Source organism: Rhinolophus sinicus, chromosome 2, assembly GCF_057876585.1.
Source record: "Rhinolophus sinicus isolate RSI-liver-muscle chromosome 2, RSI-T2T, whole genome shotgun sequence".
Taxonomy (NCBI): domain Eukaryota; kingdom Metazoa; phylum Chordata; class Mammalia; order Chiroptera; family Rhinolophidae; genus Rhinolophus; species Rhinolophus sinicus.
The window spans coordinates 32,994,686-33,008,815 of record NC_142502.1 but is presented as its reverse complement, the minus strand read 5'-3'; the positions used below and the strand labels follow the sequence as shown (position 1 = coordinate 33,008,815).

Here is a 14,130-nt window from a genome sequence, read left to right as displayed (position 1 = left end):
GCTATCAGGAGCAGGGCAGCTTAGGCTCTCTGAAATTCTCTGTGGTTTGCATTGGGTCCTGAATTCAGAGCTCAGGATAGGAACGTTGTTGGCAACCACCCGCGTGCAAGTTAGGAAAATGCCAGCTTGACGTAATGCAGGCTTCTATTTTGCTTCAAAATGAAAATTTAATGTTCTTTGAGAGACTGTTATAGAGGAATTCATTATGGCTATCTTATGAATGATGAGTTCTGAAAAATAATATTTCTGCTACATATTTTTGTGGCTATTTCAGAAAATGCATTACAAGAGGCAAACAGCCAGCAACACGAATCATGCTTCAGACTAAGATGTAGAACTGGTTCAGCACAAAGTGAGTTTTTGTTTATTTCTTTAGATCAAAGGTAAAACGGCTGTGTAGGGCAGAGCATGCATTTTTGGGAAGGGTGGCTAGTGAGGCACCGTGCTGTAAGGAATTTTCCCTTTCCTCTTTTGCTCACTCTAAGGAACTGAATCATTTTGACATTTTTCTAATTAGTGTTCCTCTACGTGATCATTTAAGAAAAACTGGGAAACAAAATCAAAAGACAGAAGAAAAAATATGAGTCTGACCACACAAATGCTGCAATGTTGATGTAGCTCCTTCTAGTAACGTCCTTTTGTATACCTGGTTTCCCCGAAAACAAGACCTAGCCGGACCATCAGCTCTAATGCGTCTTTTGGAGCAAAAAGTAATATAAGATCGAGACTCATATTGTATTATGTTATATAAGACCCAGTCTCATATTAAAATAAGACTGGGTCTTCCATTAACTTTTGCTCGAAAAGACGCTTGATGGTCTAGCTAGGTCTTATTTTGGGGGAAACAGTATATAGCGTATAAAAACATAACATGATCATGCTGATATCAGGTCAATTTAAAAACATATATGATCATTAATCTCAGATTCATTTTTCATTTAGCACTAAGTCACATGCATATTTTCATATGTAAAATAGATACTCCCAGATTCTCTCTCACACTGATACCTAAATATTAATAGCCTGTAACCTTATTAGGTTGGTGGAAAAGTAATTGCGGTTTAAAAGGTTAAAAATTGCAAGACCCGCAATTACTTTTTCACCAACCTAATACATTATTCATTTAGCAGAAAGTCTTTTAGCAGGCCCCACTCCTCAAGTATTTGAGAGGTCCTAGAGGAACGCTCATATCCATCCTTATTGTCAATTGTCACCTTAATGCTCTATGCACTCTATGCCACTGCTAGACTGTTGCAGTCTCTTATCACTTTATAATCAGTGTTTCCAGCCTGCGGGTTAGCTCTGTCCTGACTGTCACACCTCAAGAGTGAACTGAACACATGCTAAATTTCCCAAATAAGAACTGATACCAGGCAATTCACAGGTAATAAAACTTTGTTAGAATTTGAGGGTTACCACAAAAATGAAATGTAAGAAAAGGAAAGAAAAATCAGAAATATTTAAAAGGCTACTTAATATTCTATTGAGGAAAACACTCCAGAATTTCTTAATTGTGTGCCTGTTGTTGAACATTTAGATTTTTTTCCCATTCTTTCTGTTTAAAAAAAAATAACAACAACAACAAAAATATATATATTAGTGCAAAATTTGTGTAATTCTCTTTTGCATGCCTCCTCTGCAGAAGATATATTCTCTTAGGTCTTAAGATCTTTCCCATTTTGTGGGAAAGAAATTCTAGAGGAAGAATTTATTGATTCATTTACTTTAATGGTTAGCAATAGTTTGTGTTTTATATTTCCACTAGAGTCAATTTGATAAATCATATTTTTCTAGGAACTTGACCTTTTATCCAAGTTTTCAGATATATTGCCATTATCTATTTATAGTATTCTGTTACCTATTTCTTAGCTGTAGTTAATATTTTTCATTTTTTTATATCTGATGCTGTGTATATGTATACCTTCTTGTTATTTACCTTGATAGGTTTTTCCAGAGTTCTACTATTTTTACTATGAAAAAAGTTTATGATTTTTATATTTTATTGATGTGTGCTCTTGTCTTTATTATTTCCTTCCTTCTACTATTTTTATTATTCTATTTCTATTTTAAATGTTTTTATTTAAATGCTTAGTTAATTTTCAGCAATTACCCTTTTTTAATAGAAACAAGGTTATACTTTTTGTCCTAAGCACTGCCTTAGCTGCTCCCAGATGTTTTTGTTTATAGTGTTTTTAACATTATATTTATTAAATAGAATATTTTTAGTACCAAATATTTTCTAATTTCCATGAAAATTTATAATTTCTTCTGTTTTCATATTTAGAAAAATTTTTCTCAGTTTCCAAACTTAGGATTTCCTAGTCATTCTTTTGTGTTTATTTTCTAACTTAATTACACAATGTAGTACATATTAATAGTACTATATATATGTATTACGTAGTATACAATGTTTGCTTCATATTTTAGGTTCTCTGATGTTAGGTGCATATATATTTATAATTGTTATAGCTTCCTGATGAATTGATCATTTTATCATTATATAATGTCCTTTGTCTCTAGTCATAGTTTTTGATTTAAAGTCTATTTTGCTTGATATAAGCATAGCCAGGTCTGCTTTCTCTTAGTTACCATTTGCATGAAATATCTTCTTCTATCCCTTCACTTTCTGCCTACAAGGTGTTCTGAAATCTAAAATGAGTCTCTTATAGACAGTATATGTTGTGTCTTGTTCTTTAATCCATTCAGCCACTCTACATCTTTTGATAGAGGAATCTAATCTATTTGTGTTTAAAGTAATTATTCATAAAGGATCACTTACTTTTTCCACCTTGTTAAATTTTTTAGTCTGTCTTATAGCTCTTGATTTCCCTCTTCTTCTCTTGCTGTCTTTTTGTTTGTTTCATTGTTTTTTTGTTTTTGTTTTTGTTTTTTTTTGTAGTGATATGCTTCGATTCCTTTTCCTTTTGTGTATCTTCTACATGTATTTTCCTTGTGGTTATCAGGAGGCTTACATAAAATATGTTATAGTTATAACAGTCTATCTTAGCTGATAACCACTTAACTCCAGTGGCATCCAAAAACTCTATACTTATACAACCCCACATAACTTATGTTGTTAATGTCACAATTTGTATCTTTTATAGTGTGTATTCATTTGAAAATATTTGTAGTTGTAATTATGATTTTATTTTTAACTTTTATACTAAAATTAAATTGATTTACATGCCACCATTACAGGAATACAGTATTCCTTATTTGTCTATATATTTGCTTTTATATGTTAGTTTTATACTTTCAGTATCCTTCATGTTGTTCATTAGTGTTCTTTCATTTCAACTTGGATAAGTGGTAATGAACTCCTTCAGCTTTTGTTCATTTGGGAAAGCCTCTTTCCTTCATTTTTGAAGGACAGTTTTGTTGTCCAAGAATATAATGTTCTTGGTTGCCAGGTTTTCGTCTTTCAGAACTTTAAATATATCATTCCATTTCCTTCTGCAAAGTTTCTGCTTTAAAATTCACTGATAGTCTTGTGGGAGTTCCCTTGTGTGTAATAAGTCACTTTTGCTGTTTTCAAAATTCTTTGACTTTTGATAGTTTGATTATAATGTGCTTTGGTATCAATTTATTTGGGATCATTCTATTTGTAATGCTTTAGGATTCATATATCTAGCTGTACGTTTTCCTCCTCAAATTTAAGAAGTTTTCAGCCATTTCTTTAAATAATTTTTCTGTCCTGTTCTCTCTTGTCCTTCTGGGAGTGTGTTGGTTTAACTGGTGATTCCTGAAAGTCCCATAGGCTTTCTTCAGTCTTTTTCACTCCCCCGCATCCCCCTTTTTTTCTTTTTGTTCTCTATCTGGATAATTTCAAATGAACTGTCTTTGAGGTAGTTGATTGTTCTTCTGCTTGATCTAGCCTACTGTTGAAGTTAGTGAATCTTTCAGTTCGGTTATTATAATCTTTAGCTCCAGAATACCTTTTGGGTTCTTTTTCGTTTTCTATTTCTTTGTCGATATTCCCATTTTGTTCATATACCATTTTCTGATTTAATTTAGTTGTCTGTGTTGTCCTGTATCTCACTCAGCTTCTTTAAGAATTTTGGATTCCTTGTCAGACTATTCATAGATTCCCATTTCTTGAGGGTCAGTGACTTGAGATTTATTTTGATCCTTGGTTGTATCATATTTCCCAGAGTCTTCATGTTTCTCATAGCTTTGTGTTGGTGTCTGCACATATAACAAAACAGCCACCTTTCCCTATCTTAATGGCTGGCTTCAACAGAGAAAGGCTTTCACCATTCACCTTGGCTGGGGATTCTGAGAGTCCCTCAAACCTTTTCTATGGATGTGCACACTTCCCTCCTCTTTTACTCCTGGGGGAGAAGTTCTAGGGTTGTGTGACTTCTCTTAATCTTTCAGAGCCCTGCTGGCAGCAGCCATCTGCACTACCCTTTTCTTTGTTCTTAACTGCCCCTAGACATCTGAACTATGCCAATTCTGTTAGTGCTCTGTGTGAGGCAAGATAGAAACCAGTCCCTACCCATTTGTCAGAAAGGCCTGGGATGGTGGATACAAGCTCCACTCTCTCTTTCCCCAGAGGAAGAAATTATGTGCCATACTGATCTGTCAATGCTGAGATGTGCTTGCTTTTGGGAGGGACTGACACAGGTAAAGGGAAATTGCTCTTCTTATCTATTTCAACTCAGCTGTTCTTAGTTTTGTACTAATCTGGGGACCAGCAATTTCTTAACTGAAATCTGTACCTCTCATAAAGGTCTTTTGGTCTTCATATCTTTGTTAAATTAGTGTATCTGTAGAATATGTGGACTGGGATTTTTCATTCTGCCATCTTGATGATGTCACCTCTCACATTCTTCTTGGTGAGACATTTTCTATCTCTGTGCATTTAATCTTTATCCAGATAGTTTTACTTGAAGTCAGTAATGTTTTCAAGGTAAAGATTAGCTCAATTACCTAGTTTTATTTAGTTGTTCCACTTTTGTAGAAATTACTCACACATTAGAAACACAACTTTAAGCAGTTCCTCAAAATATTAAGCACACGGTTTTATCATTTAAATTACTAGCATTTAAATACTGGTTAAGTATGTTGTTGGTATTATGGTAGAAGATTAAATATAAATTATCCATAAATGACTGAATTTAAGAAATCTCATAAATATTATAAGTGTTCATTAGCTGACTTAAATTAATGGTTATAAAACTTAAGAATTCATAGATCCTGAGAATATATTTGCATTTCCCTGAGGAATCCACAAACTCCAGTTTGAAAAACACTGGGCTTAAATGTTGATTTCCATTAAAGGCTTCACATTAAAATACTTTATAAAATGTTGTACAGCTGGAGTTGGCTGAATTTCCATATTTTAACAGTTTAGAAAGCTATTGTTAGGGATAATGATGCTTTTGTTCAACTTAAAGCTAATTGTATGCAAATTTTAAAATTTGCCACAGGTTTACTATTTGTGGTAAACTTGTGGAAGTAGTTAAATTTCCTTTTTCTTTTCAGGAAAGCTGCCAGTATCAGAAATCACTGTCTGCCTCAAAATTGCAGCTGTGGTTGTCTTCTCAGATTACTAGGAAATTAAAGCAGAGTTTGTAGCAAACCTGAAAATTATTATACAGAAAAGACTTATTACTAAGAAACATAGTTAATGAATAAAGACACAGGAAAAGGAGTAAAAAGAAGAGAAAGATCAGGATATTGTTAAATTAACTAGTCTTATCCTTAAACATATAGGAAACAAATAAAACACCCCACTATCTCTGAAGTTCCTTTTCCAGGATTGGAGTTTGTCCATTCCTCTTCTTTTTAAAAATTTAATCTCTTAGTAGGTAATTGTTTATTCCTACATATGGATAAAATTTAAAGAAAAATTTTAAGCCAAACAGAAACAGATATATAATGTCTCTGTAAATCACTTTAGAATGAACAGAAATTAATAGCTCATAAAATTGAAATACAGCTGAAGGTACTGTTCTGTAAACACTCTAATAGAAGCCATCACTTTACTTCAATTAAATGAAATAATGCATAGGAAACTAAATAAATCTTGATGAATAGGAGTAAAATTTGTAATATTGCTTCTCAGAGCCTTCTCAAATATGTGTTTTAATCCAGAACTACACAGTTCATTATATGAAATCTATTAGAGTTTGAATGATATCTGTTGTCTTTCATTATAGTCTCTTTGATATGTGGACAGTTAACTACTCTAGAAAACCCATTCCAACTCTTATAAAGATTTTAAATGTGGAGATTTTATGACTCGTGCTGCAAAGCACTCTAAAATAAAATAAAACTATGTTTAGTATTCTGAGATGATTCATCATTAAGTTAAAGTAGTGTTCATTTTATGCTCCAGCCTAACCCTTAATGTAATTATGTAAAGAAGCTACATTAACTTTTACTTATCCAAAAAGAAGACATTTCTCTCCATAGTATTACATGCTGAGTCTTTTCAACCATCATCCCCTGAATATGCTCTATCAGGATTTGGCTTGGTTAAATCATAACATCAGTCTCCTGCCTGCTGTCAACACTTCCAAGTGTCAAACTGACTTTTTTTTTTACAAAGAAATTTTCCTAGATCTGTTGGTCACTTAAAACCATTGAAAAGTCATGGTAGGTTTTGGGAAAATAAATGGGAATCTAGTTACTTCCTGGTCTATTGTCAGTTATAGGCTCTCATATTTTCTTTAAAGACAGACAATTTGCTTTAGACTTAGGCAACTCTTTAAAAGGCCAAAAGTTCTGGTTGGTTATGCCCACAAAATAAAGTTTCTAAATGTGTAAAGTACACATAGTTTCTAAAATTCAGCAAATGATTTTCCAGGAAGTCATGCAAAGAATAGCTTTTCTTATAAATCATGCATATGGCAGACGTTGAAAAAATATATTAATTTGCTAACCTCAGATTATTATGGGAGTGCCGAAATAAATGTGATAAAAAAAAACAACGAAAAAACTTTTCTGGGCAAATTTTAACACCCAAAATTTGGTTGTATACTGCTTCTTTAAATAATATTTATGTAAGTTAATTTACCATATCCATATGTTATATCCTTTAATATAAATAATAATTTATATTTGCATAATATAAAATGTATAAAATAATTAGCTTTTTTTCTTACTTAAATATATTAGTATACTACAGATGAAAGAGATAACTGAATTCAGGGAGTCTCCTACAACTCTGATCCAAACTCAAATATCCTAAATTTACTCCTTAACTTATTTAAGGTTAGTTTTAAACTTATGATTCTTCCTGCTAAGTTTTTTATTTAAAAACTAAATACGAAAACTTGCATAAGGAGAAATTGTGATCTATGAGAATTTTAATAAATTTGTAATTGCTTTGATAAAAAGTCTGAAAATAATAATAGTATCATAATGATTTGGCTTCTCATGATATTGTTTAATTTGAAAAATTGTGAGGGTTGTGTTAGAAAAGAAATATAGAACTTATCTGAAAAGACTCTCTCAAATGTCTTATAAATGCAAAAAAAAACACTATGGAAAAATATTTCACTTGGACTTAAAAGTATTAAATGCCTCGCAAAAATGCCAGTCAGCAAATTTAAGCTATTTCTTTTCATGGTTGGTAAAATGAACTGAGAGGACATCCTCTATTTTAATATTAAATGTATAGAAAGGTAGTCTAATAACTTATGACAAAGAGATTCATTACGAGTCACACCATGATTTTTTGCCATGCTTCAGTATGTGAATCATATTAATGAACAATTATTTCGTATTAATTGTACAAAAAGAGTAACAATCATTATGTCATTCTAGAGGACTGGATAACAAAATTTGATTTGGTCAGAAAACAACTATGTTCATTGAAACTAAGCTAAGGGTAAGCCAACATATTGAGCCAGTAAATGTCAGAGATTGGAGCACCATTATTGTAGATGGCATATTAGCATATTATAATGGAAAATAAAACCTTACAATTAATGCTAGCCTGATGGTTGATTGATGGAACTGGAAAATTCAAAATGTTGAAATAATATAGAAGAGTAGATAAGAGGACATAAGGAAAGAAACTGAGAGTATGTTTGAGAGAGATTCATAGACTTGACACACCTAGTTTCTTCAATTGAAATTTCTGTCTGACTTTAGAGATTATGAAAAGAGAAAAACCATTGGATTTAACCATATAAAGTTGCTAATAATTAACCATTTTTGACCTACAAATATGACATTTTTATTTATTTCAACATAATATAAAGCAGCTGACTTGATCTGACTTTTAATGAGAGTTCAATAAAAGGCGCTTCCTTACTTATTCTCATATAACTCAGTATAGAGTTACTTTTGCCCCTCTCATAATAGCATTCTACAATCTTGCAAAACCTAGGGTTCTATGGTGATGTTGAAAAAGGAATGGGAAAAGAACTTCTTGCAGACAAGCACAGGAGAGTAGAAGAATCCCAGCATTCAACAAATGTTTATTGAGCCTTTACAAATGGCAGAGGGAAACACAATAGATATCCTTGTGGAATGTGGCCGCAAATGGTCATTAAGCAGAACAAAATGTCTTCAAAACCGCAGATTTTTCTTTAAAAATCATATGATGGTTGCAGTCTACAATAGGTCCAAGATTTTTTTCCATTGTTTTCCTGTCCTCAGAGTCTTAGAGAAAAAATAATTTCCATAAACATACATATGTATGTCCTTATGATTTCTAAAACCTCTAGATTACCAGTTGTATATCTACATGACCAAGTTTGAGAAGCATGGGGCAACTCCAGAAACTATGAGTGGAAAGAGAGTTTCTGAGAATCAAAGACATTGTGAATTGGAGTAATTTGAAGGTTCATAGAAGAGCTAGAACTGAAGTTGCACTTCTGAAGATGGGTAAAATTTAGGTACTAAAGGTAGAAAGCAGAGTCTAAATAAGAAGGAGAAACAAAAAGAATATGTGTGGCATATTGGACAAATCCAGCTGAAGAGATAAAGAAGAACATACACAAATAAATGCAAAGACAATCTATGTTCTTGGATTGAAAGAATTAATATTGTGAAAACGTCTATATTACCTAAAGCAATCTACAAATTCAATGCAATCCTTATCAAATTCCAATTACATTTTTACAGAAATAGAAAAAAAAATCTATCCTATAATTTGTGTTGAACCACAAAAGATCTTGAATATCTAAAGCAATCTTCAGAAAGAAGAACAGACTTGGAGGCATCACACATCCTGATTTTGAACTATATTCCAAAGCCTATAGTAATCAAAATAGTTTAGTACTGGCATGAAAGTAGGCACATAGATCACTGGAACAGAATACAGAGCCCAGAAATAAATCCATGCCTATACAGTCAACTAATTGTTGATACATGAGCCAAAAACACACAATGAAGAAAGGATAGCTTCTTCAGTAAACGGTACTGGGAAAACTGGATATCCACATGCAAAAGAATCAAACTAGGTCCCTACCTTACATCACTCACAAAACTTAACTTGAAATGGATTAAAGACTTAAATGTAAGACCTGAAACTGTAAAACTCCTGGAAGAAAACTTAAGGAGTAAGCTCCTTGACATCAGTCTTAGCAATGATTTTTTTGGATTTGACACCAAAAGTATAGACAACCGAAGCAAAATTAGACAAGTGGGAAGACATTGAACTAAAACACTTCTGCACAGCAGTGATAACAAGCAACAGAGTAAACAGCCAACTTCAGGAATGGGAAAAAAATCTTTGCAAACCATATATCTAATAAGGAGTTAGTGTCCAAAATATATAAATAATTAATTCAACTTGATAGCAAAAAAGCAAATAATCCAATTAAAAATGGGCAAAAGACCTAAGTAGATATTTTTCCAAAGAAGACCTGCAAATGGCCAACAGGACCATGCTAATCATTAGGGTAATGCAAATCAAAACCACAGTGAGATATCACCTCACACATGTTAGGATGGCTATTTTCAAAATAAAGGGACAAAAAATGTTGATGAAGATGTAGAAAAAAGAGAACTCTTATACCCTATTAGTGGAAATGTAAATTGGTACAGCCATTATGGAAACAGTAAGGGAGTTCCTTAAAAAAATAAAAAATAAAAATAGAACTACCATATGATCCAGTAATCCCACTCCTGGGTATATATACAAAGGAAATGAAATCAGTGTCTTAAAGAAATATCTTCACTCCCATGATTATTACAGAATTATTTACAATAGTCAAGATATAGAAACAACCTAAATACCCTTTAATGGATGAATGGATTTTTTAAAAAATATGGTATATACATACAAGGAATACAGAGGGTGCCAAAAAATGTACACATATTTTAAGAAAAAAGACAAAAACTGTATTATAGCTATGCTGATGGTAACCACTTTGAGCACCTCTTGTAATTGCAGGAGTCAAATGTGACTTGTATTCATCTTTTGTTATCGGTATATGTTGAATATTACAATTTTAATACAGTTTTTTCCCTTCTTAAAATATGCATATATTTTTTTGTCACCCTCTGTATTATTCAGCCATAAAAAAGAAGAAAATTTTATTATTTGCAACCACATGGATGATCTTGGAGGGCATTATGCTAATTGAAATAAGCCAGGTAAGGAAAGACATGTATATTAGCATTTATGAGTCAAATCTTAAAAAACAAAACAAAGCAAAAAACTGATTTCATAGAAACAGAGAATATAATGGTGACTGTCATGCTGGGTGGAGGGAGAAATAGAGAAATGAATGCAGGTGAGAAGGAACAAATTTTCAGTTATAAATTCTGAGGCTCTGATGTGCATGGTGACTTTAGTTAATATAATATGTTATTATATACTTAAAATTTTGCCGAATGTTGATCTTAAGTGTTCTCACCACACACACTCACACAGAGTTAACTATGTGAGGTGATGGATGTGTTAATTATCTTAATCTTGGTAACCATTCCACAATGTATATGTGTATTAAATCATCATATTGTGTGCTTTAAATATGTACAATTATACTTGTCAATTACTCCTTAGTAAAGTCATGGCAAAAAAGAAAGTACAAGACACAATATGGGTTTTTCCTCAAATGTGTCTTATTTACCCATCTGTAAGGGATTCTGGGCTTACAAACTGGATCAAGTCATAAAACTGGGAAAGAGGATATAACTCTCCACTTTGATGACTCAAGGTAGGCTTTATATTTATTCCTAGAGTCGCAATGATCAGTTAGCTACTGCCAAAGTTTCCTGTAGTTAACACTTTTCTGATTGCTTATCTAGCCATGAAGATTATTATGATAACCACACTTATTTTTCTCCAATGTTTAAAAGCTGCTTCTAGGTTTTTGCCATTCTTAGATTCCCTTACTTCCATTAAAATCTATTTAAATTTTATTCATGACAGTTCATTATCATCCTCTATCCATGGTGTGTAGCAAGTAAAATATTTTCAGTATGGCTGTGCTTCCCTCACTATGGGTTTTGCAATTCCTTGATAACGACAAAATCTCCTGGAGAGGAGGGCGGAAGAATGCCTTAAGGAGGTATGATGATAAAATACCTGTTAATACATAATTTATATAATTGTCTTCTTTACAGTTATCCAAGACTTGATGCCAAAATTATATTCGTGTGCATGTACATATCTTTATATGTAAGCTACTACTAAAAAGGATCTTGAAAAGAGCTGCCTATTCTGATATAGATTGTAGAGTGAGACGCGGTGCCATCTTTTCACATTTGATCATCATATCCCAAACTTCAATGCTATTGAAATGCACATTATTAAAATAGTATGAAACTTGAAATATAGCATCATGCTATATGGCCTAAGTACTAATAATAGCAATAAATAACAGCTATGAAAGCCCTTGTCTTTCCTTGTAGATAGAAAATGGAAGAACAGAAAAATAAGAGAAACTGCATCAAGAAAACAGGGGAAACAAAAGAAATACCTGAATAAAAAGGAGAAGAATAGTTTTTAATGATGAGGGAAGGCATTACATCGGGCTTCTGAGTCAACTGTCCATCCTCAATCTGGTCAAGGGTTCTTCTGAGAGAGAGCTAGGCTGGGATTTAGGCAGTAAAACACATACATGCCTGACTGTAATCTAATAATCTTTACCATTTTCTAAATCCCTGTGTGCATTTAGCTCCCTCTGTTGGATTGGTATTGTTTACACACAGTGATATTTGCTCTTTGAAGATACAGCCAAACAAAATTTCCTTCCAATATTTTACATTCAAAGGATGAGAAAAACAACCTCTTCTTAGTGTTTCTACATTTGTATACATTTTCTAAGTAGTGATCAAGACGAATTGTTTGCACAATTCAAGACTTTTCCTCCAGGTCTTTATTCTAGTAGAGAAATTTAAGTATTTCATATCTTTGCCACACTGACTCTCTCACACCAAGTATTCAAAATTGCAACCACATAAAGGGAGAAGTTTGGAAATTTTCCTATTATAAGGCAATCACAATAATTTTCAGTAACTACTAGACATCTTGTGAGTCTATGATTTTAATATAATAACAAAGCCCTCATTCCCAAATGGGTGAAAGGTACATATTTTTCTAATAGCTTAAGGCATGTTTTGGATATAAAATATAAGAACTAGGACCTCCAGAGTTTTGGGAGATTTTGGAGTGGCTGTAATTTAGGATAGAGAATATGTTCATTTATGAACGTTTCATAAATTGCAATAGGTGACATTGAAATTACATGGTTTGTTCATTATTTTATGGAGTGTCTCCCCAATCAATTTTTCTTTAGTTTTTCTACTACTTTTAGAAAAAATCCTGAAAGAAATGGACTTATAATTTCATTTTCATGAGATTTATAACCTTTACTCACTATTTGTTTCTCTCACACTTGATTTGTTAGACTGGAGTGTGGGTTAAGATTCCAAAGATTCAAACTGACCTAGTCATAAGATTTCTGGGCTGCCCCAAAATTTGAGTGCACATTGAATTATCTTGTGTTGTTTAAAGTGGAATAAATTGATTGATGAAACCTATAGTTTCTCCCAAGTCCCAAGTGTTTATCTTATTGGGAATGATGATGGCCTACAACATATTGACTTTTCTACGACTCTCACCTTGGGACTACCTAGTTTCAAATTCATATCTCTGGGAATTTCCTAGAACTGTGTGTGTGTGTGTGTGTGTGTGTGTGTGTGTGTGTGTGAGTGTGTATGTGTGTGTTTGTGTGTGTGTGTGTGTGTGTTTGAGGGAGGGGCTGATAAGGAGATGAGACAGAGAAGAAGTAATGAAAAGCAATGCTTAGAATTTCATATAGAATATGGATATCCCTTAAGTAAATTCTAAAATTTTTCCCTATGCTGCATTTATTTGCAGTATACTATAGCATATTGAAAATGGAAGAGCTGGGCGGAGGCCGGTTAGCAAAGTTGGTTAGAGTGCTCATAACAACAAGGTTGCTGGTTCGATCCCCACATGGGCCACTGTGAGCTGCACCCTCCACAACTAGATTGAAACAACTACTTGACTTGGAGCTGATGGGTCCTGGAAAAACACACTTAAAATACATAAAAGTTAAAAAAAAAAAAAAAAAATGGAAGAGCTATGAGGCACTGATGGCCTCTATGTTACTCAGCTATCATACGACTATAAGGGGAAAAAAAGAATCTCTCAAACTACTATAGTACATGAGATTTATTGTAGAAAATCAAGGGAACATCAGGGAATCCAAACGGAAGGAAGTGGAGCAGAGCCCAAAATCATCCTTCAGTGAGGGATTGTTGTGTTTTTTAGGAAGTAAAAATGCTAATCTCTTGATTTCTTTCCTTCTGAAGCTACATGAATCTTCATCCATGTGGTCATCTATTTCATGCCTCTCTGTGTACAGAGCTGATTTTACTGCATTCACATGGTCTTTTATAACTGCCTTAAAATCTGCACCAAGTATCCATAACCTTCCATGCTTGGTTTCTATGTACTATTTTTACATCCCCAGGGGAAAGAATATAGTTATCTCAGCTTATGTCATGTACACAGTGCAGGTTTAATCAGGGAACTGGGCTTTGCGTCTAGAACAAGGATGTTTCAGTATCCACTTAGTGAAAGGTTGGTATCACACTGTCTAACAAGGGGTGTGGAAAAGACAAAAGTGGCAGATTTAATATTTCTACTTCAATGTGCAAACAATCCTTTGAAAACAAGAGAAGAATCAA

The 14,130-nt window shown here is 33.0% G+C and overlaps 1 long non-coding RNA gene across 1 annotated transcript in view; it reads left to right on the top strand.

Moving 5' to 3' along the window:
* Positions 1 to 271: 271 nt before the first annotated feature.
* The window catches only part of LOC148758762 (uncharacterized), a 260,092-nt gene continuing 246,233 nt past the window's right edge, over positions 272 to 14,130 (top strand). The window contains exon 1 of the long non-coding RNA XR_016019711.1: positions 272 to 352. This is a non-coding gene — a long non-coding RNA (uncharacterized LOC148758762). The remainder of the gene's footprint in view (positions 353 to 14,130) is intronic.